The 27,747-nt window shown below is 37.2% G+C and overlaps 1 protein-coding gene across 2 annotated transcripts in view; it reads right to left on the bottom strand.

Annotated features, from left to right (window-relative positions):
* Window positions 1–27,747, bottom strand: part of tox3.S (TOX high mobility group box family member 3 S homeolog) — a 142,136-nt gene that overhangs the window by 109,214 nt on the left and 5,175 nt on the right. The window contains exon 2 of one of the 2 annotated variants that reach the window (XM_041561121.1): window positions 1,008–1,138. The exons of the other annotated variant lie outside the window; for it this stretch is intronic. The gene's annotated coding sequence lies outside the window, so the exon portion shown is untranslated. The remainder of the gene's footprint in view (window positions 1–1,007; window positions 1,139–27,747) is intronic. 2 annotated transcript variants of the gene reach the window in all.

The raw sequence follows: 27,747 nt of genomic DNA, 5'->3' as shown, positions 1-27,747 counted from the left end.
TCAATGAGACTAAAAAACTCAAATGTTTTAATGAATCAGGAAAATACATGTATAAGCTGTAATTCCCATTGACTCCTATTGAACTTAGCCAGTTTTTACTTGCCAAGTTTTTTATGATGACTTTGTGGTTTTATTCTTTAATAAATGCCGGTTATGAGGTTCCAAAGAATATTCTTGAGTATATGTGTACCTGCTTTTTTTTCCAGTCATGAAAAAAAAACTAAAGTAGGTAACATTATTTGATTAACAGCAAATAATAATGTGCCACTAGCTTCAGGTAGTGACTTACAAAGTTTGCTTACAAAATATGCGTATGAATTTGCGTGTGTGTAACCGGGTTACAATTTCAACATCAAACATTTTCCATTCGGAACATTGAGTTGCTCTAATATACATTTCTCACATGCACATTATAAGCTTCCATTTAAATCACAAACACGCCAATGTCAATCTCAAGCATTCAAGGTCATACACTGACATTGTAGTTTGCAAAATTACCATCTTATTCAAACAATTTTCATTCAGTCTCTTTATGTAGAACTAACAATTCAATAATGCAATATTGTACAGTGAATTTTAATAATGTATTATCCAACCTAGAATAATTCCCTAGTTTTAAAGTCTCAGAATCAATTTAGTCTTATTCGTTTCTTTCCAGTGCTTCAGTAATTCTTCTTCTTCTCATACAGAGAACAATTTTAACAATGCTATATCTAAATTTCACATATGCATGATAGATGTAGCATAATACAAATATTTGTAATAGTAATTACTATAAATACTTGCACTACACACATAGTAGCATATTTATAATGTGGTGTAAAAAAGTAATTGTAGTTAAACTGCAAATTTTCTACAATATTTTACTAACCATGCCAGAATTTACTGTACATTCTCAACTTTGATGCAATCAATTTCAATGACATTTGCATTGCATTTTTATAAATGGGTAATTTAGATCTTTTTATACCAAAGCTTATAAAGTATAAATTTCACTTTACACATACTTTTACAAACACTTGCAATACTGTGGTTCAGAACGTTTGAAGTTTTTTCTTGTAATGAGCCATATTATTTTTGAATGCATTCAGGTCACTCAGGTCTACCATTTTGGGAAGTTCTTGCTTCATTGCACGACCTAATAGAACAAAGTAAAATTGGAAGATTTTTTTAAATAACCCTTTCTTTTTACAATAGTTCAGTTTTCAGATATTTGCATGTGAGTAAATAGTGTGAATAGGACTTGACTTTGCCAGCGAAATTTCTGAATGATGCATGACATGACAGAGGGCCTTGCTTAGCACAAGTGATGCCCACTATATCAGAAATAGCAGATGAACAGGTTGTGGGTTAAACAATGCTTTTACATACATGTGCTGTTCATTCTGCTACAGAAACCAGTTCACCAGTTATGCCTTATAAAACAGATACTTCCAATGCCAGCCAGTCACCCACAAACACAGAGGATGAATGGATTTAGCAATACATAGTGTTATCTATTGCCAAAGCAATTCATTCTCTACATGTCGTCTTCTGAGACTTTCTAGCTTTCAAATAAAGGTCATACAAAGATTTACAAAATCTTATGTAAGAAACATTTAGTCAACAAACTTTGCTGTATCTGGCAAAATTAAAGGGGCTGTTTACCTGTAAGTTAGCTTTTAGTACAATATATCATTAGCAATCCATAGTAACTTAGTAACTCAGTAACTTCTCAATTCATCATTTTTATAGTCTTTGTATTATTTGGTATCTACTTTTGACACTTTCTAGCTTTCAAATGAAGGTAATTGATGGAAAGATTTACAAAAGCCAATGTAAAACACTTTTAACCAAAATACTTTGCTGTATCTGGGAAAATTTAATGGGTTATTTACTTAATTTTTTAATTTAAAAAAGGATTAATGTGACTTCACATTGTTTAATAAATTAGTACAAAAACATATTTAATGAAATTAACTGAATAAGTGATGATTGCTAACATTAAGAGCAATGGCATATGGAGTGGTTTAGGGTGGTTTAACCTCCATTATTTTAATAACCCAAAGAAACTGGGCCACAACACCATAAATCTCCCATCAGTTCACTATATGAAAGCACTTGGTCAAGTGGCTGACCCATTTTCACTGGAAAACATGCACAGTTGAGTTTTCGGGCAAGAATTACCTGAAAAATATTTGAACAAGTTTTTCTACATTGTTTTTTTGTTTTGTTTTTTAAAAGGTAATGCTTTTCCAGAACATTAAACATTCACAAACAATAAACAATACTATTACAATCTCATGTGTGAGTTTAATCATGGGAATTACCTCATTAACTAACCTTATCCAGGAGTCCTCTGTGGGAGGGGAAGGGCCCATCCAGTGCATAATTATACATTTCTTAGCATAAAATAATAAGGCTCTAAATCTAATTATTGCGTGGGCAGTAGGCACTAAGTGGTCCACTATCCCTAGTAGACACACCTGTGCAGAATTCACCTGTGGAAAGTCAAGGGTATTTGCTAGTTTGGCCATTATCTGAGACCAAAAGGTGTTTATTACTGGGCACACCCAGATCATGTGCATGAAATTTGCCGCTGGTGTACCACATCTGGGACAATTGTCATTGTCTCTCTTGCCCATAGCCTTAAGTTTTCATGGGGTTATATAGAGTTGATGGAATACTTTATACTGAATCAGTCTGTCTCTCACTGGTATTATGCTAGTATACATTGGCTCAGTGGCTTCATCCCAGTCTTCCTTAGTGAGCTCTGGTATCTGCAACTGCCATTTATTTTGAGCAGAATGGGGGGGATACTTGCTAATAGATTGTGATAAAGTCTGGACACGAGTTTTGTGGGCTGTTCTACCGATAAGGACTCCTCCAATGCCAAGTTGGTCGTAACCGAGGAGAGTGTTCCAAACTGTGCCCTGAACAGATGATGTATTTGGAAGTATCTGAACAGGGGTGGGCTGGCTGGAGCACATTTGGCTTTGAGTTCTGGGTATGATAAGAATGTGTTGTTTAATAATAGGCCTCCCAGATATTTGATTCCCATTTGTGGCCAGTAGAGGAAATCTTCCAGTGTGTGCATTACCCCACAGTGGCAGTGAAGGAGTTAGGCGTATGGGGTCTTTTTTAAGTTGTTTCAGTCCATGACACCAAGCTCTGTGGGGTGTAGTAATGGTAGATGGTAATTTGCCGATATTTGAAATGGGAGCATGTATTCATTTGACTTAAATCACAATACATTATTATCCCACTGCATAGTATATATATGCTTGATCCGGTGTTTAAAATACAGTTCAGCCACACAGGGCAATTGTTATTGTGTTTAAGGTGTTTATGCAGCACTTTTAATAATAAAATAACAACTTAATTCAAATGCAGACATTTCTCAGATGTTGCTAAACTAAACTAAAGCTTCCAACATCCTCCAAATTAGCAGCACTACTGAAGAAAATGCTGGTGGGTACTAGGAAACTCTTTCCATAATAAACTTTTTAAAGTTCTAATTCTATGGTTAATTCTGTGTGATTTTTTTTCCTGGGCAAAAACCCTTGTAATTGTGCCATTAGTGCTTATATACAATTTTGTTGCAATTGTACAACTGAACATTTTTCCACAAGTTTTGTTTTGTAAAAAAAACAGCTAATTTGCCGCAAATTGATGGTGCAAAAATTGCGTAATTTTTATTTTTAACTTCCACCAGAACTTAAAAAGGTTTGGAGCAGTGTAAAATAAATATGGCAAATCTGGTGTTCGCGTGGCGTAAAATAAAAAACACCTTGATTAATTTGCCATTTATTTTACACAGCTTTCTACACAGTTTTCTCTGCAAATTTAATGTAACACAGCATAGGAAATAGGCTCCATAGAGTACACATAAACAGCAATATGGCAAAAAGTAAATATGGCAAATCTGGTGTTCGCGTGGCGTAAAATAAAAAACACCTTGATTAATTTGCCATTTATTTTACACAGCTTTCTACACAGTTTTCTCTGCAAATTTAATTTTACACAGCATAGGAAATAGGCTCCATAGAGTACACATAAACAGCAAAGTTTCTTATTTATTTTTATTTGTATTTAAATGGTCACAGGATGTTTTTAATTAGGTTATTGACTTCTAAGGTAACTTCAAATAGTCTTACACTGAAAAGTATGATGGAGTTGATGTATGCTTATTAATGGTGAAAGGCAAATGACCATTCGATGAGTTTCCATTGTTAATATATGCAAAAATTTTGCAGTTTTGTTTTGGTGCCATCATTTCCAGCAGTGCAATGCATGGTGTTAATAATTTAATAAGTAATATCTTATTAGCAACAGGGTTGTGAGGGTATGTGTAATGGATGGTCTATAAAGACCAGTAAAGTAGGAGTTAATTCCAAGACTCCTTTTGTCCATGTTCATTTTACTTTGCACCTTATTCAGTATAGGGGATGCAACTTGGTGCAAGGTACAAGTACAGAGGGTATAATGATGAAGCAAAACCCTTTGGAAATAGCATTTGGATTAATCCAATTTTGTGCTTTGCATTACCTCTTGCATTAGTAATTGAACGTTTTCATGTCCATAGTAAATACATTTACCATAGTAGTTATGAAATCTGACAATTCATAAAGACCTTTCTTAGCTGTAAAGATACTGTGCTTGAAACAATCCAATATTCATACTCAGAGAACTGAAATTGTACAGATTTCCAAAAAAATAAATATTCTATTTAGAACTGATTAATTTGCTTTAATTAGAATTAGAAATATAACAATTAGAAATTGTTTTGTGGCAAGTTGATGAAAAACTATTGTGGCATAGACAGAGTGGGAAACAAAAGTAAACAGAAAATACATTAAAGAAAATAGGTTAATGCAGTGATAGAAAAAGAAGTGGCACATTAATCAATTTTAAACCAATCAAATTGATGCATTCATTGAAACAAATTAGAAAAGGGTTTCCCTCGGCACTCGAAGCCATGAGTGGGGCATTCCATTGTGATCAGGGGCGCATTTGGTCAGGATAAGAGGGGCATATTGAAATGATCATCGGGTTATACAAAGAGTATTAGCAGGGCACCCTTCAAAGTTGAATTATAAAATGTATTCAGAAGTTTGTGGTTTCATTTGGTATATAAAGTGATCTTAGGCTACATGCAGAGTTTGATTCTTGAGATGGACTAAAATGATGGCTATTAAAGTGAAGACCTAAAATAAATACTCTCCTAGACTCCCCCCAATAACAACAGCGGTAGGTAACAAGAGACTATGGGGAATTAAATCAGCACCTCAGTTATGCAGGCTGTGTAGCCTAGAGCCTTGAGTAGGGGACTTCATAGATATTCAGCATCATCTAGATAAGAAGTGGAGATAACATCCTCAGTGAGGGGTATAGTAGGGAGAGATGGTGCCTAGAGTAACAGTGGGATAATAGTCTCTGGGAAGGGTGTGTGACTGTGGGATAGTAGGTATAGTAGGGAGAGATGGTGCCTATAGTAACCATGGATAATAGTCTATGGGAAGGGACTGTGACTGTGGGCTAGCAGGTATAGTAGGGAGAGATGGTGCCTATAGTAACAGTGGGATAATAGTCTCTGGGAAGGGAGTGTGACTGTGGGATAGCAGGTATAGTAGTGAGAGATGGTGCCTATAGTAACCGTGGATAATAGTCTCTGGGAAGGGACTGTGGCTGTGGGATAGCAGGTATAGTAGGGAGAGATGGTGCCTATAGTAACAGTGGATAATAGTCTCTGGGAAGGGAGTGTAAATGTGGGATAGCAGGTATAGTAGAGAGAGATGGTACCAAAAGTAACAGTGGGATAATAGTCTCTGGGAAGGGAGTGTGACTGTGGGATAGCAGGTATAGTAGGGAGAGATGGTGCCTATAGTAACAGTTGGATAATAGTCTCTGGGAAGGGACTGTGGGATAGCAGGTATAGTAGAGAGAAATTGTGCCTATAGTAACAGTGGATAATAGTCTCTGGGAAGGGAGTGTTACTGTGGGATAGCAGGTATAGTGGGGAGAGATGGTGCCTATAGTAGCTGAAAAGATAATAGTCTAACTGTTAACCCACCATCTTTAGCTGTTATTGAAGCTGAAGTTCTAGGAAGGTACAAGGATGAATTAAAATCTTTCTTGCCCCCATTCAAAGATGGCTCTTTTCCCTTTTTTTTGGTTGGCCTTAGGTTAATGGAAGATTTGCAAACCAAAAGGCTGCAGCATCCAAACATGGGACATTTGGGAAATTTACAAACAAGAAGGAATAAAATAATAAGCACTTCAGAATCAGAGCAGCCAGATCTTCCCATCACATTTCCCAGATAGAGAATACTTTACACCAATAGAATACAATAAAACACTTCGGGGCTCTCCCTCCTTTTTGTGGTGGTACTTGGTGTACTTGACTGAGAGAATGTGCAGACCTGACAGGCTTACTTTTCTCACAAGGAGCTTCCAGAGTAACAGTTGGTGTCAGGATGCTATTCAGCATGGAGGAGGGTGGGACTTTGCTAGTTGCTAAGTGATATCATAGCTAGTGAGAAGCCACTCCCATTCAGCAGTAGCTTGAATTGTCTCTCAGAGACAGCACCCTCATTGCATGTAGTAATATGTCATTTTACAAAAAAAGTAAGCATTTCTGCTAAAGAAATATATTTGAAGATTTTATTATTTCCACCTCAACTATCCATTAGGAGAATTTGATTTTCACAATAGATCCCCTTTAATAAATAACAGAGCACACATCTAAATGAATGTTTTGGCAGGGAAGAAAACCAGTCTCTTTTTATTCCTGATACAGAAACCATGAGATACTGCAAACTATTTTGAAAAGGCTGATATGCAAAAGACACCACACTGAGCTAAGATTTCATCAAACCAACCCTCAGGTTTCCAGGACAAATGCATCAACAGGAGACTGTAGTGCCAACATGTTTTAAAAGTCTTTGTAGATTTCAAAGTGTGTTTAGGGTCATTGTCTTGTTGGAATATCCAACCCCTGCGTAACTTCATCTTTGTGACTTATATTGGGTTGAATTCATCCGACCCTCAACTTTAACAAGGGCCCCAGTCCCTGAACTAGCCACACAGCCCCATGATGGAACCTCCCCCAAATTGGACAGTAGGTAGCAGGTTTTTTTCTTGAAATGTGGTGTTCTTCTTTTTGTTATGACCATATAACTCAATTTTTGTCTCATCAGTCCAAAGCTCTTTGTTTCAAAAGTGGCTTGTCTAAATGAGCTTTTGCATACAACAAGCAACTCTGTTTGTGTTTGCGTGTTAACCTTCAACAAATTTCTCTTTGGAGTCTGGTGCAACCAACACTGGATCTTGGCTTAAAACCACTTTCAAATCTTGGAATGCCTCCTCTGCCTCAGGACCCCACTTAACCATTGTGGACCCTTTCCCTTTGGTCAGGTCGGAGCAGCCCTACTTGCAAAATTTGGAATGAATCTTATAGCCCACCATACCAAGAAAAGTACAGACCTGCTTTTTAGTGAGTCTTTAATTGCCTCCACCTTGTTCACTTGAGGCTTGATAACACCTCTCCCTATAGTGTACCCAAGATAACAGGCTTCTTCCAAACCTAGGGCACATTTCTTGGGATTTGGCATCAGGCCTGCCTCTCTAATGTAATTTAGGACGTCCTGTACTCTGGGGAGGTGACTTTGCCAATCCCTGCTAAAAATGACATGTCATCCAAATAAGCAGAGGCAAAATGTTGATGAGGTCTAAGAATTTGATCCATCATTCTTTGAAATGTGGCTGGGGCCCCTGGAGCCCGAATGGCATACGAACATACTGGAAGAGCCCTTGTGGGGTAGAAAAGGCTGTTTTCTTCCTAGCTGTTTCTGACATTGGTACCTGCCAATACCCTCTAGTTAGGTCAAGAGTTGTTATGTACCTAGCCGGACCTAGTCATTCAATCAACTCATTAACCCTTGGCATAAGATAAGCATCAAACTTTGAGACTTCATTTACCTTCCTGAAGTCATTGCAAAATCGTATAGACCCATCTGGTTTAGGAACAAGCACAATGGGACTATTCCACTCACTTACAGACTTCTCAATTACTCCCAAATCCAGCATCCTCTGCACTTCCTCGTCCACTGCCTGTCTACAGGCCTCTGGGATCCGATAGGGCTTAAGGTGGACCTGAACCTGAGGATCAGTAATCACATCATGCTTTATCAGATTTGCACAGCCTGGTATGTCAGAAAACACCTCAGTGTTTCTTTGCTATTTTCACTTTTTGTATACCCTCCTGGGTAAGAGGAAGGGGTTGAACTATAGCCGTGAGGACTTCTCTGTCCTTCCAGGGTTTTAAGTTTATGGTAAAGCTGTTCTTTCTTCCTTTTATTTGGTTGGTAAACTTTATAGTTCACCTCACCTATTTTCTCGATTATTTCATACGGGCCCTGCCACTTAGCCAGGAACTTGCTTTCAACTGTTGGGACAAGAACCAACACTCGGTCCCAAGGGTTGAAAGTTCGAACCTTAGCCGAACGGTTGTAAACCCGACTCTGGGCCTCCTGTGCTCGCTGCATGTGTTCCCTGACTATGGGCATGACTGCAGCAATTCTATCCTGCATGAGGGTAACATGTTCCACCACACTCTTATTGCTCCCAGGTCTCTTTTGCTATATCCAAGAGACCCCTGGGGTGACGACCATGCAATAGCTCAAAGGGCGAAAAGCCTGTGGATGACTGGGGCACCTCTCTAATGGCGAACATAAGGTATGGCAGGAGACAGTCCCAATCCCTCCCATCTTCTTTAACATGTTTTTCAGGGTTTTGTTAAAGCTCTCTACCAACCCATCAGTCTAGGGGTGATAAACAGAAGTTCTTAAATGTTTAATTTTCAACAACTTACACAGTTCCTTCATAACCCGAGACATAAAGGGTGTACCATGGTCTGTGAGGATTTCTTTAGGAATGCCAGTGCGGGTAAACATATAGAACAGCTCTTTAGCAATATTTTTGGAGGCTGTGTTTCTTAAAGGGACCGCCTCAGGGTACCGCGTAGCATAATCCATAACTACAAGAATATACTGATGGCCCGAGCTGACTTTACCAGTGGCCCTACCAGGTCCATTGCAATTCTTTCAAATGGGACCTCAATGATAGGCAATGGCACTAGAGGACTACGGAAGTGAGGTACCGGGGCAGACAGTTAGCAATCCGGGCAAGAATCACAATACCCCTTCACCTCAGCAAATATACCGGGACAATAAAACCTTTGTAAAATTCGCTGTTGGGTTTTTTCCTGATGTAGGTGACCACCCAGGGGGTGAGTGTGGGCCAGGTCCAAGACCATTCGCCTATAGGACTGGGGCACTAACAACTGCTTTACCACTTTGTCAACCCGATACTGTAAATCTTGACTGACAGAAAAATGAGGGAAGACACTCTCAGCACCAGGTTCCTGAGGTTCACCATTAATTACCTTAACATTTTCCCAGGCCCTGTTCAGTGTAGGGTCCCTTATTTGGGCTGTTCCAAAGTTAACCCGAGAGACCTCCAAATCTGGCATATCAGATGCTTCAGAGGGCTCTAAGGGCAACTCTGTTTCACCTGCTAGTACCTCTAGGTGAAAATGATCTGCTTCAAGCATGGTCACCCCTTCAGTAACTACCTCTGAGTTAGGTTCACAAACCCCTGGTAAATCCTTGGAATCCCTTTCTCAGACCCCTGTGGAAAATCTTCCTTTCCCCAAAGCTTCCAAAAGAGAAAGTCTGGTCCCAAAATTACACTATGCATCAAAACAGAGGAAACACCCACTTCATGACAGACAGTACCAGTAACAGTTTCAAATATCACTATAGCAGTGGGATAACTTTTAGAGTCTCCATGAATACAGAGCACCCCAAGACTACATTCATTAACTTGGTCTGGGCTTACCAAACTGGTGTGCACCATTCTCACTAAGCTCCCGGAATCCAACAGAGCTTGAACCGACTTTCCACCCACCGCCATATGCAAGTCAGTGTCTGCAGTGCACACAGGGTGAGCAAACAACGACACCTGCTGAGCCGAGTGACAATCCATGGGCTCAGCAGGTAGTGGGCACCTGGGTGGCAGCAACATGACCCCACTCATTACATCGCCAGCATTGCACTTGGCCTCGACCCTTGGTTGGAGGGGACAGCTGGGTTTTGTCAGCTCCTTTAGACCATTCTATAGCCTTTTAGTCAGCCCCGGTATCCTGAGGCAACAACTCACTGGCTTTTCCTGGGGACCTTGCAGATGGATGTTTTGTGGCTTGCTTGCGCTGTTGTGGAAACAATCCTAAATTGTCCTCAGCGGCAATATAGTGTTCCACCATTTCCACCAGATGATCGGCTGTCTGGGGATCAGCATGACTCACCCATCTCCTCAAGGATGGCAGAAGAGCTCTCAGAAAGTGATCCACATTGACCCTTTCCACGATTTGAGGAGCTGACAGGGATTCTGTCTGCAGCCACTTTTTCACAAGATGAATTAAGTCATACATCTGGGCACGGGGAGACCTCTACTGCTGGTATAACCACTTGTGCACCCGTTGAGCTTGCACTGCTGACAGAGTATCTCCGTTTTTAACCTGTCATAGTCTTTGGCATCGGATATGGTCAAATCAAAGTATGCCTTTTGGGAGTCTCCAGTCAGAAAAGGCGCTACCAGACCTGCACACTGGGACTTGGGCCAAGACTCCCTCTCGGCAGTCCTTTCAAAAGTATGCAGATATGCCTCAACATCATCATGTGGCATCATCTTTTGCAGAAAACGACTGGCCTTAATGGAGCTATCTGTGCTAGGGGCCCCACTTGACACATTGGACCCCAGTGCAGCCATCTGCTGTACCACATCCATCAAGAGTTGTCGATCAGCCTCAACCACCTTTGCTAATGCTGCCAGTTGAGCTGCAAGCAAACGATTAGTCTCTTGCTGGGTGGCCATACTCTGCCTCTGGATGGCATTGGTCTCTTGCTGTGCAGCATTTGCCTCCTGCTGACTAGCATTGACTTTGGCCAGCTGCAACACAAGTTCCTCCATGTTGTTGAACTACAACTCCCACAGTCTGCAGCAGATAGCACTGCCCTTTTAACAATGGCTGTCCTATCATGCTCACTGTCTCTCTGTTGACCGCATCCAAAACACCATTTGTAGAGGATAGCTCAAAGCAGCGGGTATGGTTCAGGTAAAACAGTTCTTACAGAGGAGACAGGAGGCTTAGGTTTGCAACAAAAATGAAACAGGCTCCTGCCTGGGGTTTTATTGTTCAAACCGGACAACTTAAACAGGCACAAGTTCTGTGCTATAACAGTCAAATAACAAGGAAAACCTCACCGGTTTGCAGTGTTACAGTACATAGGAAAGTTCCTTGCGGCGGTAACAAACAGTCGCTCTTTTGAGTTGCAGTCAAACACACAGTTTGTTCAAAATAACTTCACAGCATGTCTTCAGAGGTTCTCTCTGACTCCCAGTACAACACACCCCCACTCCCCCAACAGGCTCCCTTAAACAGCCCCACCTGCGGACTAATTGGGCAGCATACTGAACTATCCTTGCTCCAGGGTCCTAGCCTGTCTTACCCTGGAGATTTAAAGGAGCCAATACCTCAGGTTGGGTGCTATATACCTCCCATCATATACAGGCAGCCTATTGGGACATAGCTCTTTGTCACTATATATATATATATATATATATATACACACACACACACACACACACAGATCTCACTTCTGACTGTATTGTAGTTAATGCAGATGTTACACATTAAGGGGGTTATTTACTAAAGTCAGAATTTTAAAAGTCAGAATAAAAAAATACTCCATCTTAAACCTGGCAAGGTCATGTAGAAGTCAATGGTTGGTGCGCTGATCTGGGTTTTGAACGATAATCTGCATAATCGCACAATTCGAATTTTTCACAATTTTATCAAGAGTTGGGTCGAAGGTGTTTTACTAAAATAATGAGAACATTTCAGATTTTAGTAAATAACACTCTAAATTTCCTTAACTATTAGTTTTCCCAAGTCGCCCGAAGTTTCCTCGCGAGGCAACTTCGGAAAACGAAATGGGAGTACCATCCCACCGGTGTTGGGAGGCACTTTGCGGAGATTAGTCACCCAAAGAAGAATCGATTTGTCACTGGGCGACTAATCTCCCCCAGTGGCTTAGTTTGCCCCTGCCCTAAGCCTGCTAAAAATTATTTAAACATTAAATAAACACAATAGGATTGTTTTGCCACTAATATGGATTCAGAGTTTAGTTGCCATCAATGTACTGTTTTGTTATTACACAGAAAATGGAAATATTTTTTTAAAAATTAGAATTACCTTAGGGTTATGGAAGATAGCTCATAGTACAAGTTGATCCAGGGACTAGTCCGATTGCCATCTTGGAGTAAGGAAGGAATTTTTTCCTCCTCTGAGGTAAATTGGAGAGGCTTCAAATGGGTTTTTGTTGCCTTCCTCTGGATCAACTAGCAGTTAGACAGGTTATATTTAGATTTAAAAGGTTGAACTTTCAACCTAACTTACTATATTACTATGTCACACTAGGTTCAATTAACTTTCAAATAGTTTCATTAGATTACCCTCCTGTTAGTTTATGGTTATTCATATTTTCATAACAGAATTAATTGTAGTAATCACTGCAGTTGGAGAGGGAGCATGACTCAAAGAGACCACATTTTAGTAACTAAAGTCTGCATTCAGCATTTTATCTTGAAGGCCAACATGTTGTCTGCTATGACCTGTTCCTGAACTACTTATTTAAATGTAACATATAAAAATACTTAACAGGTGATCATTTTAGCATGGCACCATATAAGCACACGGATCATCAGCAGTACACACAAAAGCATAATACGATTTGGTAACCGATACACTGAAACAGAATTACACATTTAGAAACAAATGAAACTTTAAAAGCACTTATAAAAATTTTGTCAGCTTCAATAAAACAACCTGCTAGGAAAAAATGTTAGTCATTAAATATTTGCAGCAAACCAGTTTCTATTTTGTTTTTTCATCTTTCTCGGACAGACTGAAAAGCATTAATAATGCACAATGATTCCAAGGCAAATTAGTTACACTAACATAATGATGCTAAACAGTCAAGCAGTCCAAGTAATGAAAATACAATGCTCATATTTTATTATAGGTCATGTGGAGTAGAGAACATCATATTAGATTATTAACCTATAAATGCTGCAATTTCTCTTAGAGCCAAGCTGAGTAAATAACATGTTTAAAATGCCATTATATTTTTGTGTGTATGTCATTTTATCATCTTTAAAGTGGACCCGTCACCCAAAAAAATTATTCAAAATCATATTTTATCACATTAGTCCAGCAAAATGAACTTTAATTACACTATATAAATTATTTGAATCTTGTTTCCTTCAGAGTGGAAACTCATAATTATAGCAAACAGGCAGGAACCATTTTGTGCACACTGTTATTAAGACAAGCCTTCCATCATCTCAGAATCTTGTTTGTGCACCAGAATGGGGGACCTGAAGTCCATCCCTGTGCCCTAGTTACACGATTAAACGGTGAAGAGAACAGGGGAATGTGGGGAGAGCAGTGACATGTAGGAAGTGCTGAATGGAAAGTGAAAGCAATTGTCTGCCCCGCCTCTATGCCTAGGCATAGAGGCAGGGCAGACAATATTTGATTGACAGCTGAGATTTTTAAATGAGTTTACAACAGCTATGATTGCTTTAATAAAAAATAGAAATTGGATTTCATGTTTAATTTGAAAAGGACTTTTATTATACAGATTTTTGTGTCTGGGTGACGGGTCCACTTTAATAATGTAATCTAAATTTTGTTTTGTGTCATTCTATTATAGTATTTTTATATTTATATTTAAAATATTTTAAATAGTAACCATTATGATAGTTGTGCAATTAGTCCAAAACGAATGTCTCCATCATTAAATAATTAGGTCCAAAAAAAATTTATAAAATGATACAATAAGAATCCCTAATATTTCAAAAGTATATAACAGATACTTTCCAATAAAAGGCTACTAGCAAGGTGGCTGGAGGCAGGGCTATACTGTAGCACTATGCATGCCACTGAACACAAATATTTACTGGATATCTGTTACGGTTCTGTAACCAGAACTGGCCCACCGGGATACCAGGAAAACTCCTGGTGGGCCCAGGTGTCAGTGGGCCCTTTTGCTTCTAACTATGTGGCCAATTTCATGGTCATTCCTTATTTCTTTATGGGAAAAAAATGCTTAATAATGGAAGAATAGACTAAGTATATATAAAAGACTAGGAGATTAAAGAGGATGAGTGAGGAGAGGAGAAATAACAGTTTGTAAAGTGTGCCCATGGTCTAAAGTTTTCTGGTGTGTCCCTGGCATCCAAGTCTGACACTGTCTGTTCAATGATAATATGATATAATAATGATAATATAATAAATTATATTTAGTTTTTTTTAAAGAATATAGAGTGTAATGCCCTTTAACATTTCTTGCTGGTATGACATTTTCCTTAGCTTGTGTTAATATTGCTCTGTGTGTTTAACTACCTAATTAAATGGAGTGCGACTTTTATAGGGAAAATGTCAGTATTTTTCAGGTCATAAAATTCATCCAAATCAGCAAAGCTTGCATTTTCCTAGTCCGGAATGAAGCTGGGGTGGGTGTAAAGACAGATGATCAGCTTTAATCACAAGTACTGAATCTCAAGTAGGGGACATTTTTGTTTTGGTTTTCTCTTTCAAATTTGCTGTCACATTTTAAAATATGTCAGAACCCCTGTATTTTAAATTTGGCCATTTGATAGAAAATGTTGGACACCGAGATGTCACTTTATATTAAGGATGTCTAGAACCTTGCATATTCCATTAAAAAGAAATTATTTGCAGCGAGGCATGAAAAAATAAGATATATGATGTTATATGTAATAACTTGCTGCATTCCTACAGGGCTTGTGAATTGTCTACTTCACTTTGATAAACACATTTCTTTGATGAGAATTTCTTGTGAAGAGGAGGAGGAGCAGTGTTTTTTTTCTCTTTATACTTGTCATTATTTCCCTCAGTTGTACCTTCTGTATTTATTTAAAGCTCTGGAAATAAATAAATCTACACCAATCTCCATCACCTGTCAGATGTGACTAAGCACTACAGATTATTTTCAACATCTGAGCAAAAAAAAGATTAATTGCTTTTGATTAGTGTATGTATATTTTGGCATATACGTAGAAATGAAAAAAAGATTACATTAAAAAAATGTGGCAGAAAATGTGTTTCCACTTCCACATAGCTTCTGAGTATTAACTGGATTAGTAAACTGTGTTTGAGAGACAAAATAAAATCTTTAAATGGTAATGGTTACAGCCTGATTGTTAATACAATACTGTGGAGTCCGACACTTAGAGCCATAGGGAGATTGATTGAGTCACCAAAAGTTTTTGCATGATAAAATTTGCTTACTATTACTTTAATTGCTTAAAATGTGCTTACATTAGCAAAATACTAACATTTGCATTTTCTCATAGGGTAGTCAAAGAAGATTCTTGATGTTAATGACTTCAGTATCACAGGTAGTTGACAAAAGAAAGTACTTAAAGCATTCTGAGTTGGGCCCTAACAACAAAAATGAATACAGTGTTTTTTTTAGCTTTTATTTTCCTGTTAAGGCTCAGAGTACAGTGTGTAGAAAATATTCTCTGTGTAGTTATATTTAAACAAATTAACTGTTTTATTGTTTACCTTTTCCAAAGCAGAGACTTGCAAAGCAAAAGCACATAGCCACTGAGAAAGGTCTTAAAAAATGTATATTTATATCTATCTATCTATCTATCTATCTATCTATCTATATATTAATATCTAGAGGAGGGTATTTTGTGCACATTGGTTCCAAAAGTATCAATGTGAATTGTTTGCTATCCTCAAACTGTAAACTGATTAGTTTGATACCCTCGTTATATATAGAGAACTGACCAAATGTTGGATAACAGAGGAAACTTGAACTACTAGCTAGTAAGCTGTTACCTCATTATTTATAATAATAGTTGTATTCCATGATATTAAAAATTGAGTATATCTCCTGAGACATTCATTTCCACATGTAAACACTGCTGGACAATTCATCCTCAAATTTGCATACTAAAAAACAATCAAAAATTTTTAGGAATAGATTTATTGAGCTCAAATGTCTTCCTGTTACAACATGATGTTATAATTTTCTAATTATAATTTTTCTCCCATTCACTATTTCCCATATATATATATATATATTTATTGTGTATATAGATATATATATATAGATATATATATATATATCTCTATCTATCTATCTATCTATCTATCTATATATAATTCCTCTTCCCCATTACCTTTGATCACTAATAATGTTTTCTAGGCTTGCGCAGACAGTAGCGATTATAAGCTATTGGCCAAGTATTCCAGGGTTTAAAATAGCTTTACTATCATCAAAAAATCTGATGCAAAATTTGTCACCTAATGCAAAAAATAAAATAAAACTTTACTCAAGTAAATAAAAAAACCTATGCCTAAATAATGTTCATCTGCGTTAACTTCCAAATCTGATTCAATTACATTAATTACTTATCATTTTTTAATGTGTTTTGAGGTAAAATTTTCCCTCAATATTATTCATATAGTTAAATTATTTTACAATGCATTGCAATCTAATATAGAGTTTACACAATGTATTGTAGGGTACTCCATGGACTCAACATTATTCATACTGCTTGGTAAATATGGCCAACTCTACAGATGGATAGAGACCTAAGAGACATTAAGTGGCTAGTCAGCATTATATAAATGAAGCAATCTCTTATTGGACCATTAATTGTTATCGCAATATACATCTTCCTAATGGAAAGAGAATGTTATAAAAGTAGCATCTGGCGGCTTTTTATTAGCTTTGGATAGTTCACATTCAACTTTCCAATCTTCAACCTGCAACATCTATGTGAAATTGAACAGCTTTCATTACAAGCTGCACATAACAAAGATAATCTTCTGCATTTAGATGGGGCAGATTAGGAGCAGAAGTGTCCAGTCCAGTACTGCACAGCTATGAGGATACAAAGCAATAAAAAAAAATAATAGGCTCACGTCATAGCTAAACTCAGCAGACTAGTGACTTTTTTTTTAATCTTTAAATTTCCTCATATATTATTTGACACAGGGAAGAAAGAAAAAATATCAATTACATGATTTAGTACAGTCAGGATATTTCTCATCAGCATTTAGCTGTTTCAGCCATCCCTTAACGTACAGTAAAATTCATGTTAAAACCCCCCACCATTCTTAAAGAACTTAAACTTCTGCACAAAGTAACTATAAACTATGCAAAATTCTTAAAGGAGAAATAAACCCTAAAGTTAAAAAAAACCCTACCCCCCAACCCTACATAGACCCCCTCCCCCCCCAGCCTAGCAACTACCCTGGGCAAATGCCCCTAAGTCTTACCCCTCTGTGCAGATTCTGTGCAGTGGTCTTCTTCTCTTCAGTAATCTTCGGAATGAGACCGCTGTATCAGTTTGCGACAGCTGCGCATGCGCCGAAAGTAGCGAAAATTGCTGAAGTGTTGGTCTCAATCTTAAGATTAGCGAAGTGGCTGAAAATGTCGCCCGTGAACTCCGCTGGATAGAATCTGCGCCTCTATCCACTTAAGTATGAGATAATGGGGGAGAATGTAATCTTAGGGCTATGGCAAACATTACAAGTATTGTTTTTTTGTTGCAAGGTTCATTTTGTTTAATGTAATAGTGTGACTGCTGGCCAACTGCTTGTTGGCATTAAAAACTCTCTATCCACCTAATAATTTGCCCTAAATGTATATTCATATCCATCTTCCTGATGCTGAACTCATCCTTTCCATGTAAGGAATCAGATTACTTTTACAGATTTACTTTGGCTGGCAAGATTTCAGAGTGGAACACTACCATTTTATGGTGCCTAGCATCCTATGCAACACTCTGGGCAAATTCCTCACTGATTTCTTTACTGTGCACACACAGGATGCTGGTATTACAAAAAGTAGAATGGCATAGCACTGAGAACAAAAGCACCTGGGGTTGGTGCATCTTTGGAAAAAGAGGAGTGCTGGCCTAGTGTCTGAGGTAAATAACCAGAACCACTGGCCTGCTGGCTACTGGGGGTGCAAATGTACCTGGGCTCACACCTGCTGGCCACCTTACACCACTGCTTTTAAGGGCAATTCTTCTTTATTCCTTCAACAACATTAGAACAATCTAGACTTGTTTCTTCATTTGGTATGGGACAATAGATGCTACATTGCTTTAGATGCAGAGCACAATTTGCTTATTATTGTGATAATGGAGTCCATGTAACTAAGGGGCAACCTCCCACTTGCTTATCATCACACTACATACTGTATCTATACCACTATTTCTGATGAAAATACATCAGCCACATTGTACTTTGGAGCCACATTGGCTTTGACACCATTTAGTTTTCACTGCTTACGTAACTTTGTGTAACATAGAGAAATGCTTTTTATTTTATATAACAAGTACAGAAATAGTATAGACCTAAGAGCAGCTTTATATGTTCATTGTTTATGCACATTAATTATCTCTTTAGTACATTCGTTGCTGTAAGAGGTCTAAGCCCAAGGTAATATACTAAACAAATTTGTAATAGTAACACAATGACACTTGGGGTCAGATTTATCAAAGGTCAAGATGAATTTTCGACTGAAAAAAAATCTAATTTTGAGATATTTTTGTGTACTTCGACTAGGTAATAGTTTAAATTCGATTTGAATTTGTAAAAAAATTAAAAATTTGAATATTGAAATTTATCATGTACTGTCAGAAAGAGAAAGTAATACAATTCTCAATATGATCTCTAAAGCTTCCAGAAATAACTCAATTTGTGCATCCTGAGTCAACCAGCCGGGTGAAGATATATCGACGATATTTTTTGTAGTATGGCGGGGTGACGTGGGCTCCATATCTCGGTTCCACGACCATCTCAATGGGTTTCATACTTCCATTAAATTCGCACAGATGTATGATGTAAAAGAAATTTACTTGTTAGATGTACTTGTTTATAGAGACGGAGGATTACAAACAAAATTATATTCTAAACCCACTGATCATAATCAGATATTGCACTTTGAGAGCAATCATCCATTGCATACCAAGAATTCTATACCAGTTAGTCAGTTAACACGGGTGCATAGACTGGTTAGTGATCCCGTAGTCAGGGATGTTCAAATTAAACAAATGAGAACCAAATTCAGACAGAGGGGTTATCCATCTAGAGTGTTAGATAGAGCAGAACAAGTTATGAGCCACAGGAAGGTTAAGAGAACAAAGGGTCCTAGAATCACTTTTGTTACACAGTATGGAGGGTTAAATAGACAAATAAATAGAATTTTGCAGACACATTGGTACATCATACGTAAGGCTTATCCTACAATGGAAGAATTTACTTCCCCTCCGCTAATATCATATAAAAGAGGTAAAACCATTGGGTCCAAATTAACTAAATCTAAAGTACAAAAAGAAAAGATATTGAAAAGTAGATTTTTGGACTTCATAACAGTGGTATGTACCCATGTCTGGATTGTAAACAATGCAGACATGTAATAAAAGGGAAATCATTTGTACATCCAGGAACGGGAGAGACAATTCCAATTAAGGGATACTACACTTGCTTATCCCAATTTGTGGTATATGCGATTGTATGCCCATGTGGGAAGATTTATGTTGGGGAAACAGTTCAGAAGGTCAAGTCACGTATATCCCAACATAAGTCAACCATAAAATTAGGGAATACTGCATTACCATTGTCACAACATTTTAAAGAACAGGGCCAACAGTCAAACAATTACAATTCATGGTATTGGAGATGGTACCCCCATTAGAGAGGGGGGAGGAGACCGTGAACTAAGGTTAAAACAGAGAACTTTGGTGGATTAAAAGGCTGAATTTACTCCATCCGCTAGGTTTAAATAAGGACTATAATCTGTATCTATTTTTATGATCTGCATCTGTTCCCATACATTGTATCTGGTTTATACAATGTAACAAACTAGTATTGGTACATGTATATCTTATCTGTGTTCTATTCAGTTTACATGGTAGGAACCCTGCGTGGAGAACTATGAAAATGCTGCTATGTCACTTCCTATGATGGACTTTAAAAACCTACACGAACTTTGATTAAACCTTGCACCATTGTTTCACATGGATTGAGAAAGAGCCTATCTAGGCACGAAACATAACTATTATTATGTGCACATATATGGTGATGTAACTTTTTACTTTTTAATACATTTTTTGAATAATAGAAGCAAGTGCTGTCCATTACTTTTTACTATATACACACACACACACATATATATATATATATATATATATATATATATATATATATATATATATATATACAAATAGCAAAGAAACTCCATGTCTTTAAAGGTGAAAAAATCAAATCATATTTATTTTGACATTTCGGCTCCTAACTCAAGCCATCCTCAGGAACTGATAACAACACAAACACAAATATTGAGAAAAAAAGGTCTTTTTATATAACTTATAAAAATATTTTAAAGTTCTTTCAAAATTTTAGAAAGTATGTTAATTCTGAGGGTTGGAGAGACCTACAGTTTAGGTTTATTCACCTTGGCTATGCATTATTATTTCAGAACTCTCCTCATTTCTCAAAGGTATCATTTTGTCCAAAATGCAAAAAAAAAAATAATTTAAAAACATTTATTGGAGAAAATTGTAAAATGTATCAAAGATTAAATTAATATAGATATTAAATTGGGTTCAGACATGAAAATCTAATTTCTAACAACAAATAATGACTTTTTTGTCAATTCCTCTGCTGAAATTCTTGATTTCTGTCAATTACTGGTTGCAGACACTATGAAATCTATATTTTTATGCTCGATAACAGAAAAAGCATGCACACTGAAAGAATTCAGAATTGAAGATTTTTCTTTAAAGGGATACTGTCATGGGAAAAAATTTTTTTCCAAAATGCATCGTTTAATAGTGCTGCTCCAGCAGAATTCTGCACTGAAATCCATTTCTCAAAAGAGCAAACTGATTTTTTTATATTCAATTTTGAAATCTGACATGGGGCTAGACATATTGTCAATTTCCCAGCTGCCCCAAGTCATGTGACTTGTGCTCTGATAAACTTCAATCACTCTTGGATTGATATCACCCCCTCCCTTTTCCCCCCCAGCAGCCAAACAAAAGAACAATGGGAAGGTAACCAGATAGCAGCTCCCTAACACAAGATAACAGCTGCCTGGTAGATCTAAGAACAATACTTAATAGTAAAAACCCATGTCCCACTGAGACACATTCAGTTACATTGAGAAGGAAAAACAGCAGCCTGCCAGAAAGCATTTCTCTCCTAAAGTGCAGGCACAAGTCACATGACCAGGGGCAGCTGGGAAATTGACAAAATGTCTAGCCCCATGCCAGATTTCAAAACTGAATATAAAAAAATCTTTTTGCTCTTTTGAGAAATGGATTTCAGTGCAGAATTCTGCTGGAGTAGCACTATTAACTGATTCATTTTGAAAAAAATGTTTTTTCCCATGACAGTATCCCTTTAATGAACAAAATAAAAAGGAGATGGTCAATTTATGTGGAAATCTTAGATGACATCAAAAAGGAATTTATACATCAATTTATGGGGAAGGCTGATTAAGAATTCAGGAACAGAATTTGATTGTTGCTCCATTCACGTAATTTTTCATTGGTATTTATTAATTAAGTCTATCTAGATTTTAAAATCCTTGTGTTTGAGCAATTGTGAATAATAAATAAATGAGAAACAGGTCAAAGTAGTTAACAATATTTGTTTATTGTTCATGTAAAAATCTGAATGTTATTTATTTGAAACATGAATCTGCTCATATATTATATGCTGTAAAACAGTCAACTTGTTTTATTGTCAAATTAAAAAAAAAAGAATTTGAAAAGAAAAGAAAGTACTTGCAACACCGTTTTCTAGCTACCGATGATGTTCCTCGCAACAAAGGGAACCCTGTAATCGACACCTGCCATTGAACTGATACGTACAGTACTACTTGTGTTATTGTGGGTAACTGAAGAGTAAATATACACTTAAAGACATGTAAACCTCCCACACAAAAATGTAATCACTAAAGAGCCTCTTTTAAATCTCTAAATACCTGCCACTCTGGTTGTTCAAAGGTTAACAGTACGACTGCAGCATCCCATTAATCAATTAGGATTCCTTCTGCTCCTCTAACACACTCAGCCGCCTCCCTCAGGAATTTCCTTTGACTGTTGGCTCCTGAGCATGCTCATTTCTTCTCAACTCAGATTAATAAACACACCCTCCAGTCTAGCGGCCAATGAAGAGATGACATTGCTGGCTCCCATAGAAACTCTGCTCCTATTTTTAAATCCTAACTCCCTCTCATGAGCTCAGACTAACCATTACAGTGCTCAATCCAAGCAGGACTTGTCATCATAGTAAACTCAGTCTGTGTATCCCTGCATTCTTTAATTGCATGAACTTTACAGCACAAATGTGCTGTTTGCAAATATAAATGCACTGATGATGTATCAAGAGGGAAAATGACCCCTGGGTGAAAGCTACTATTTGTTTAAGGGAAATGTAATGACGCTGGCAAACGAGGGGGCTATATGCAGCACAAATAATGCCATCTGTAAGGGTGATGTGCCCAACTTATATACATGATAGGAAAATGTAGGTTTTACCTTTAAGTAACAGTTTGCATGTCTTTATGTGAATGTAATTAATAGGGATGCACAGAATCCAGGATTCGGTTCGGGATTCCGCCTTTTTCAGCAGGATTCGGATTCGGCCGAATCCTTCTGCCCACGCCAAACCGATTCCAAATCCTAATTTTCACATGCAAATTAGGGTCGGGGAGGGAAATTGCGTGACAAGGAAGTAAAAATTATTTCCCACTCCTAATTTGCATATGCAAATTAGGATTCCGATTCAGTTCAGTATTCGGCCGAATCTTTTACAAAGGATTCGGGGGTTCCACCGAATCCAAAATAGTGGATTCGGTGCATCCCTAGTAATTAACACAAAAAATAAAATGTATTGATGCACATAAGCATACAAGCATAAACATGCTCAAATAAGCCATATAAACCTACATGGAATCCATATGGATTGTATCTTGCTTGATTAGCACATTGCAACCATCATAGCACCATAAATGAAAGATGACTCTGCTCTCCAGGCTCATAATTACTACAACTGCTGCAGTCAGGGTCACCCTCTCTATCCTCATTATATTTCTCACTGGTCAGTTGAAACAACACTTGGTATTAATGGAAGGTGTTACTAGTTGATGATTGCATGCAGTGAATTTCAAAAAGTTATACACAGGCTTTTCACATTATACACTATATCTAATTTATCTTTTCTTTGGAGAAAAATTATGAAGGGCTTGGATATTTATACACTGCACCAGCAGTTTTTATTAACTTCTGTGAGAGAGAGAGAGAGAGAGAGAGAGAGAGAGAGAGAGAGAGAGAGAGAGAGAGAGAGAGAGAGAGAGAGAGAGAGAGAGGTGTTCTTTAAATTCCCAAATAACTGAATTAAATTGTTGGTTTAATAACAAGTTACTGCACCATCAAGCTTCAGATTTTCATTCTGTCATTAACCCCTTATCTGCAAAGGTGCAATGGGTCATTGCAAACATGGCAGTTTTCACTCACTATTTGTCAAGAAGATAAATATGCAGACATGTCAAAAAGCTTAATTAAATGTAAAGCACAGATCCAAAATCAAAAATTATGCTTTACAAAAAATAAAGTGCATTATATTTCGAATTTCAACGTTTTTTCAAATTCGAATCGAAGTATGACTATTCCCTAGTCGAAGTACACAAAAAATAGTTTGATATTTCTACAAAGTTCAAAATTTATAACGTTAAAAAAACACAAAAACCCTCTGAAGGCAAAACTTTGCCAAGTAAAAGTTGTTGAAGTGCTATAGAACTCAATGCGTGCTGCACTGATCCTATTGGACCGATTTAAATCACTTCAGAGGTTCGGAGGTTTTTTCTTCGCTAGACCTTTTTAAGGTTTACGTATTTTTTGACACATCATTCAATGCTTTTTTATAATTGAATCTTTTAATATATTCAATGATAATTGTGGTTTTAGTGTTTATGAGTGAAGTCATGGTTTTAAAAACCTCTAAAAGAACTTAGATTCAATCTTTAATAAGTATGCCTCCAAATGTCAATATTGTTTCCACAATACTATTATTACTCCTAAAACAGGCAGCAAAACCACAGTGATGTTACTAGAAATCTCTTGCCCTCTTGGTTATTCAGCTTCTATTCACATCCTTGAAGTGATAATTATTAAGTCTCAGCCTAATATCTGCACAAAACATGGCCTTTCCCATCTGTATTTATACATGTTAGTGGGATCTATCATATTGTTTTCCTCTTTGAGGTAAAACCTAAATGCTGAAAAAACTACATTACACCAATACAATCACAGTGGTCCTCCAAATAAAAGGCATACCAAAGGCCTTTAAGTGATTAAAAAAATCCCATTATTGTAATAAAAAAAACTAATGCTTTGACAATGTTATGCTTAAATTATACCCCCTTGTTCAACATAAGCACAATGAAGATACCTTTTTTATTTTTTCTTGAGCTAAACAGGGCAAACAGGGAAACTAAAGCTACTCCATGTTTGGTCCTTGCAAGGTAGATAATTACACACAGATAAGACAGATCGAAGAAAACAGATTAAGGGATGGGGTTTTTACATGGGTAATCTAATTATCTACAAGGACCAAGCATGGAATAGCTTGTTTTCCTGTTTAGCTCAAGAAATAAAAAAAGCCACAGAGCTAGAAATGTATGTTCAGTCCAAAAAAGGGTACACTGCCTCTAAATTCAGCATAATTGCTACTGATCTACCTGAAGATTCTGCCTGGCAAGACCTTCACTGTGTTGCCTGTAGTTTGCTAATCTCTTAATGAAAAGTCGGCCGGGATGTCATTTAAGATGTTGCATGACTTGAGAAGAGAAGCTATAGTAACTACCCTTTAAAGTTGCTCACATGATTTTACAGAGGGTAATTCAAAAATATATTTGCCACATGTATTTTCATAGATTTGGGTTCATTTTGGATTTATTTGGTTACTGCTAATACTGCTGCGCGGAAGTAGTTTAAAAATGGAGGCAAGCGGTCCCCTTTGATATGCATAAATATAAGCTTACACAGAAGTAAAGGCTTGTTCTTACAGAATCAGGTCACGTGTTATGTTCTATGTAAACAAACAGTAACACCAGGAAATAAAAAAGCCCTTTATGCATTTAAAGGTAATCTCCATTACATTACACAATCTATAATTTTAACATTCTTTAACATTTCTAGAAAGTATTATATTTTACATATAAATAGGGCCATTTTGATTTGCTGGGCGTGTAGACGTAAGCCATGAATACTGCATGGGAGGGGCTTTGTTTACACAACTGATACAACACAGCTGAGCACACCAGAGCTGGTACAAAGACACTGCAACACAGTATGCTTTTAAGTGACAGGATAGGAATAACTACTATATCAGTTCTGAAGTATTACATATGTTTGGTGTTATTTTTCATTTAGAAAAGATGAATGTTAGACTTACCTGAATTTGTTTCTTTAGGCTTACAAAAAATATAATTTTGAACATTTTTATTTTTTATATAAAAATATATCAGTTTAGATTTACAAAGATCAATTTGTAAACATTAAAGTACTTTACTGTAATGTTGTAGCAGTAGGGTAACTTCAAAAATAAGACTCCTTGCTAATCATTGCCCATGGGTGATAATGAAAAAAAGACTTTTGTTTAGCACACCGAAGACCAACGTTGCACCTTTTTTGGTCTTAGAGTGGAGTGGGCCATTTCCTTCCATACTGCCAGTGGGCTGTGCTTAGCTTTGACAACCTGGAGGCACTGCTGTTAAAACACAGGCATGTAGTTATGAGCAGCTTGATGTTCATAGGCTATGTTTGTGTTTTATGCAGAGTAGAGGGCGGGCATACTGCCATGCACTGCCAATGGGTGGTGCTCAGCTTTAAAGGATAGTTCAGTGTAAAAATAAAAACTTAGTTAATTGGTAGGCTGTGCAAAATAAAAAATGTTGCTAATATAGTTAGTTAGCTAGCCAAAAATGTAATCCATAAAGGATTGAGTAAACTGATGTCTAACATAACAATATGCTGCTTCAGCATGCAGGTCAGATTCAAAAGCAACAGTTATGACCCATGTGGTCCCCCCTCAAGTCAAGTGGAAACCAAAGTAGAAAGTAGTGTTCTGGCTATTATGTTAGACATCCAGTTACTCCAGCTTTTAAAGATTACATTTATGTCTGAGTATATTTATCCTGTTTTTATTTTTAAACTGAAAAGATCTTTAATACTCGTTAAGTATTCCTATTAAAACAAAGCAAATCCTGACACAGTTGAGCAGTGGCTCTAGTGAGGCAGTATAGACAGTGGGCCTGATATACTGTACCTGGCAAGCTTAAAGGGATACTGTCATCAGAAATCATGTTTTTTTCAAAACGCATCAGTTAATAGTGCTACTCCAGCAGAATTCTACACTGAAATCCATTTCTCAAAGGAGCAAACAGATTTTTTTATATTCAATTTTGAAATTTGACATGGGGCTAGACATTTTGTCAATTTCCCAGCTGCCCCTGGTCATGTGACTTGTGCCTGCACTTTAGGAGAGAAATGCTTTCTGGCAGGCTGCTGTTTTTCCTTCTTAATGTAACTGAATGTGTCTCAGTGAGACATGGGTTTTTACTATAGAGTGCTGTTCTTAGATCTACCAGACAACTGTTATCTTGTGTTAGGAAGCTGCTATCTGGTTACCTTCCCATTATTCTTTTGTTTGGCTCCTGGGGGGAAAAGGGAGGGGGGTGATATCACTCCAACTTGCAGTACAGCAGTAAAGAGTGATTGAAGTTTATCAGAGCACAAGTCACATGACTTGGGGCAGCTGGGAAATTGACAATATGTCTAGCCCCATGTCAGATTTTAAAATTGAATATAAAAAAAATCTGTTTGCTCTTTTGAGAAATGGATTTCAGTGCAGAATTCTGCTGGAGCAGCACTATAAACTGATTCATTTTGAAAAAAATTTTTCCCCATGACTGTATCCCTTTAATCATTACAACTTCAACGTGGTTTATGAAAGAATTCATTTATTGTGATTTGAAGGACAGAAATAGAAATTGTATCAGATGATACCTGCAAACACAACATAAAGTAGTCCTTTTGTTTATATGCTCTACTTCAAATTAACAGGTACTTCCATCATATGTTTATGCACCTCTGTTGCATTTGTTTAGGAACTGCCAATATTCATAAGTAACCAAAAGGAAATCCTCAAAGTTTGTGTGTATGAGCTAACTGATGTTCATTAGCTCTTTAATGGAGCACAGACTATGCCCTGTCATCATGCACACTTTGTACGTATGGACTTTGTATCTAATTATACAGAGGCTGTATTAAACTACATTTTGTTACTTCCAGTTGGCAGAGAGAAAATGGGAATTCACCAAAGAATTCAGAATAGGTGATACTGCTGGCCTTTTTATGTAGAATAAAATAGTTCAACTAACAAACAGTGCAAATCTGACTTTCCATAGAACTTTTGTCCACATACCCTCCACACCATGCAGAAAATATGTAAATATGAACATATACATTATTATAGAGGGAATAATATACTCTTTGTTGTGAAATATAAAGATAATA

Source organism: Xenopus laevis, chromosome 4S (genome assembly GCF_017654675.1).
Source record: "Xenopus laevis strain J_2021 chromosome 4S, Xenopus_laevis_v10.1, whole genome shotgun sequence".
Taxonomy (NCBI): domain Eukaryota; kingdom Metazoa; phylum Chordata; class Amphibia; order Anura; family Pipidae; genus Xenopus; species Xenopus laevis.
The sequence above is the reverse complement of the archived record's forward strand: the minus strand, read 5'-3'. Positions and strand labels throughout refer to the sequence as shown.